Source organism: Bidens hawaiensis, unplaced genomic scaffold (assembly GCF_021521415.1).
Source record: "Bidens hawaiensis isolate Kalapana, Puna unplaced genomic scaffold, B.hawaiensis_p1.1 tig00006365_1, whole genome shotgun sequence".
In the NCBI taxonomy this organism is placed as follows: Eukaryota; Viridiplantae; Streptophyta; class Magnoliopsida; order Asterales; family Asteraceae; genus Bidens; species Bidens hawaiensis.
This window is the reverse complement of record NW_027491425.1, coordinates 492,633-498,199: the sequence shown is the minus strand read 5'-3', so window position 1 is coordinate 498,199 and position 5,567 is coordinate 492,633. Positions and strand designations below refer to the sequence as shown.

Genomic DNA, 5,567 nt, shown 5'->3' with positions numbered 1-5,567 from the left:
TATGAATATTTAACACTTACCTACATATTAACTAAACTTAACAACTTGAACTGTAACCTCTCACTTAACTATAAGATCTGAAAGATAATTGCGTACCTTTGGGCAAGTGATTTAATACAATGCACTTAGTTATGCTGAACGTTAATTGGCGAGATGGTTCACTTATGCAAGGATAGGACAGTTACATTTTTTGACGAATTGTGTTATAAGTCTTGAAATGCAATATGCAATTGGCTACACATGGAAAAAAAATAAAATGATAAGATTGGTTGCAAATTTCTTATTAATATCCTTCGTGCTCAATTTTTGACCCGTAATCAATTCTCAACAGGAAACCAAGACTGGTCACGTAATTGAAAATTTTAATCTAAAACCAATTTTGATCCGAAATTGATCAAAAATCCTAAAATGCAAAAAAAAACACACACACCTCTCAATAGCTTATATGCCTGTGTGACACACGGTTGAAATTTTTTTTATTAAAACACACATATATATATATATATATATATATATATATATATATAAAATCTATATTAATCAAAAAGGTCAAAAAAAAAATAAATCAGACAACACTCAGCCACTTTTCACACCATTGCTTAGGGATGAGTTCGGTACCGTACCGGTACTGAAAATACCGATCCTGAAAATCGCCAAATCTTGGTGCCGGTACCGATACCGAAATATTCGGTTCGGTACCAGTACAGTACCTGTACCGGGACGGTACCGGTATTGAAGGTAAAAATTCGGGAAATACCGGTACCGTACCGGTATCGTACCGATCCTTAAACCCAAAACTTTGGTACCAAATCAGTATCGATTTCGGTACCGGTACCAAGTACCAAATACTCATCCCTACCATTGCTTGCTATTGAGAGGTGTGCTTTTATATGACACATATATACTTGAATTAAAGAAATTCACAAATAGCATCCCGTCGGCGTTTACTTTTCATGGCTACAGATCTTCCACATGTTATGGAAATTCATTTAATATCATTGTTACATTAGCTTCATGGCAGACATGTATAGATCATACCACTTAACTATCATAAAAGACAGATCCAAACTTATAAAACATCATATAAACTTACACCACTTAACCATCATACAACATAATTTTTTCTTAAAATTTCTCTACTTCTTTTGTCAAGCTCATATAAACAAATGTCACAGAAACCGCCAATGTCACCAGATTACATAGAAAATACTTACAAAATGTGAAATGACTACTATACCCTTTAAGGTCTTCAAATATCAAACACATGTAACAACATTAGCACATCATTTATTTTATTATCATGCTCAAGATAGCAAATCATACCATGACAAAAAAAATTACTGTTTAATAATCTTTACCTATTAGGAACAAAGCATGCTTTCTCAGGAGTCATATAGAGAACATCATAACAACCACTTTCAGCATTGTTTTCTTTTTTGCACTTGTGTTAGTTTGAATAGTAGAAAAATATGCAGGTTTAATACCTCTTTATTTTAAAGCCATAACCTATATAAACAAACAACTTATGTGTCAAAATTTGCTAATTTATCAAAGTTTAATTAAAGAAAAAGACTAGTGATAATACCAAATCTTGCATCAGAGAAATGAGCGGCTTACAACTATAGCAGTTTCATTTGAAATTAATTGGAGAACCTGTTCGCTTAAATAAATAAATCGAGTTAGTTGAAAACTTCTAAATACAACTAAGTAACAGTTTTACATCTTTTAAAATCTTAAAATCATAATCTGCTCACCCTAGATATGTGTAAACTTTGTCTACCTCAAAATTAATCAACCGTGGGCAAAAATTAATCTAAAACAAAGTAAAATCTCTCGTTAAACAAAATTAGAATGGCCAACAACGGGATCTTCTTATTGTAAACGAAATTACAAATTAACCTAAAAATTGTTAATTTTGACAAAAGTAAAAAAATAACGTCTCGGTTGTAGAACAAATATAGTAATTGTAAGTACTCACCTAACATTAATGGAGTAATAGCAAATGTAAATAATCAAATAGGAAAAAGGAACCTCTATTGATCAGCGTTAGCCCAAATCTGAGTGTGCTTATAACTACAAGAGTCTTGCTTGAAATTAAGGGTGGCACCTAGTAGCTTAAATAAATAAATAAATAAATAAATAAATATCTATTCAGTTAGAAACTACTAAACAAAACAAAATAACAGTTTTACATAATCTAAAACCTTAAAATCCTAATATGCTCCATTGAGTTAGATTTCTAACAAACTTAATATGAAACCTTAGGGTTTGTGTATCAAGAAAAAAAACCCGAAAAAATCTAAGAAATCGATTCACTGTATTGTACCTTTGATCTAGATTATGATGGCAAATGATAGATGAGTGAGCTTGAATAAGAGAGAATCGCGAGAGCATTGGTGTGATGGTTACTTACTTGCAAGTAAGTCAACATCACACCTTCACATTTTTTTTGTACAAAAAATAAAAAAATATGAAGGTGTGATGTTTACTTATTGCACGAGTCATAAACACTGGTATATGAGTTATCTCCATCAAGCATACATTCAAAGAAAACCTTCACTTCCACAAGGCAACCCAGCAGCAATTCAGTCAACATCTATATTAGTTTTTACAACCTAAAATTCTTCAGCCATCTATATCTAACTTAAAAGTATTCAACCATCAAACAATTTAACTTGCAAATTGATGGATCTAAAACTGGGAATTGTAAAATTACCTAATAATAAGGAATAATGGAAAACAGGAGATGGCAGTGGGGAAGAATGGTCTCGTAGGTCTCTATCGATTGCAGCGGTGGAGATGAATGATAGCAGCGATGGGGATGAACGACGGAGAATTAATAGCAACATTGGGAACTTAGGGTTTGCTATTTGGGAGGGGTGTGTGTTGAATGAAAAGAAATGGATTGAATAATATATGGATCCGGAAATCATTATTTGGGCGGGTTAACCCAAAATAAATATCATTTTAATGAACATGGATTAAAAAAAGTGAGGAGTGATGAGAGCTTGCCAAGTGGCAAAACAAAGTAGCATTTTATTAGAATAGTAAGATGATTTAACCCGTATCAGCCACTATATTCTTGCCCAGGTATTATAAGGGTTTGCCACCCTGACTCTTACATCACATTCTTTCTATACTCTTACAATCATGTTGAGTTAACAAACTAGGCACATACAAGTTCTTACAACTTTCTTTCCTTCTGACATCAGTTATGCACATTAATCATACACGTATATATTCTACTAGTCTTACAGGTATGCACACAGCCCCGAAAACATTTCAGAGAGAAATAGGGCTAGAACTCACCTGGGTCCTGTCTCTTTCGGAGTTTATGGTTACACCTCTTCTCAGCTGGGCACAGCTAACTGTTTAACAAGTTACGAGTGTTAGTTATCTGTTTCTACTACTTCTTACGTCTAGGTTAAATGAAACCCTCAACTACGGGGGTCCGGGGGCAACGCCCCTGGTAGCGGGGTCTAGGGGAGGCAGCCCCTAGCAGGGTCCAAGGGGCAGAGCCCCTGGCTGGGGTCGAGCTGCCAGGTCAGCTTGGAAAAATTTTATTTTCATTAATAAGCCCTTTATGAAAAATGCATCAGAAAATGAATAAGATCACGTTTTACAATAATTTGAAAGAGTTCGCATGAAAGTTCGCTTCGCATGAAAGTTCGCTTCGCATAACTGAGCGATGCGAATGCTTGGATTCGCATGGCTACCATTCGCATTGCTATGCGATGCGAATTCCTAGATTCGCATGGCTTGTGTGATGCGAGGTCGTCTTATGCGAATAGAACCTTCTTTTCTTCATTTTTTGCCATTTTAAAGCCAGTTTACTCCGTGACCCTTTCTTAGGACCCGATTTTACCCTTTTTATGGGTTTTGGGTTGTACCAACTTTGTATACCCGTTTTATACAAGGCCCAAACACCACCTTTTCTTCCTATATCGCACCCGTTAGGTTACGACTCACCAAGTTTATATTTTTCTAACATATTACAGCCCAATCTATCGTTATATCAAGTTGCATGTCGAATCCAACCTTAAAAAAACTTAACCTTTTAGCCGAACTCACCATTTGTGACATTTGTCAATTTCGGGTTATTTTATACTTGTATTCTTAATGTAAACCCGACCCGTTTTGTATCCCGAACCTTTCGATATTATCAAAATGATGAATTGTATGTTAAATATTTGTTTTATAGTTGTTGGATAAAAAAAAAACACCCTTTTCTGTTCTTAAAATTCCCCGAAAACGCTCAAAACGAACTCCAGGGACTAAAACTACCAAAATGGAGACTTGAAGGACCCATTTGTAGTTTGTGCTTTCTTGGGTCTATAACCAACCCATTTTCATGAAACACCCTTATGAAAGACCCATTCAACTTACCCTATATACACACACCCATCTTCTTCATTTGTGCTTGCTCATTTCTTCATTTCTCTCTCAAATTCTTGAATTCTAAGGTTGTTCTTCATAAGCTAATCTTTCATTTTAACTAACTTCTCAATACTTAAAGCTTGATGTTACAACATATATATAATATACACTCCTTGTTTACCTTCGGTCTTTCATTTCTCCGGTCTCGGCCGGTTGAAATGTCAGGCTAGTAAGGCAAGGTTACATGGAGGACTTTGTAGTCCTTGTTTATATATTTAACAAATCTAACCATATAACTTGTTATACTTGCTTAACTTCTACATATTTTAGTTTATTGTTCATATTTGTCAAGTTCCATGGTATTGGGTATGTGGTGACTAGCCTCGGTTTCATCCAGAGTTGAGAACCGAACCAAAAACCGAACTTTTGTTTAAAAGCATTATTGTTAACTTTTTGAATGTAAAACTTGAGTATTATTATTTATAAGTTATTTTACAAGTTCCATGGTAATTGGGTATGTGGTAACCATCCTCAGTCTTATTCCGAGTCAAGGACCGAACCAAAAACCGAACTTTTGTTTAAAAGCTTTATTGTTAACTTTTTGAATGTAAAACTTGAGTATTATTATTTATAAGTTATTTACAAGTTCCATGGTAATTGGGTATGTGGTAACCATCCTCGGTCTTATTCCGAGTCAAGGACCGAACCAAAAACCGAACTAAACCGAGTTCACTCGCTTAAGACACACAAGTGTGTTTTTAGCCACCAAAACTCATATTTTTCTTCAAGATTATATTTTAAATCAATTTTAGTTAATTTCTAAACATACTTGGCATGTCGGTAACCAACTTGATCTTATAACAAGTTCGAACCGATAAGGTCGTATACTCGCTTAACGAACGTTAAGGTTCTTCACAATAGAACTACATACTTGGTTAAGTCTATTTTGATATTATTGAGTTATCTCATAACATTTATTATTTTGGGAGGTTAACTGTGAGCTTGGTCAATTATCAAGTCTCGAATCGACAAACCCGAACACTCGTTTAAACCTCATTTTGGTATTCTTATAACCAAGGGTTTTGCAATATCGCATTTTAACCCACATTATTACTTAACGTAGGTTGAGTAAAAAAAAAAGAAAAAAAAACTAATGAATTGAATACCGAGACCCGGTTTCGAGTAAACTT

At 34.4% G+C, this 5,567-nt stretch overlaps 1 long non-coding RNA gene across 1 annotated transcript; it reads right to left on the bottom strand.

The window, feature by feature from the left end:
* Window positions 1-1,328: 1,328 nt before the first annotated feature.
* Window positions 1,329-2,379, bottom strand: LOC143632088 (uncharacterized). Its single transcript, XR_013153483.1, has 3 exons — window positions 2,327-2,379; window positions 1,979-2,107; window positions 1,329-1,506 (listed from the first exon to the last, which is right to left on the bottom strand). It is a non-coding gene; the product is annotated as an uncharacterized LOC143632088 (long non-coding RNA).
* Window positions 2,380-5,567: the final 3,188 nt, after the last annotated feature.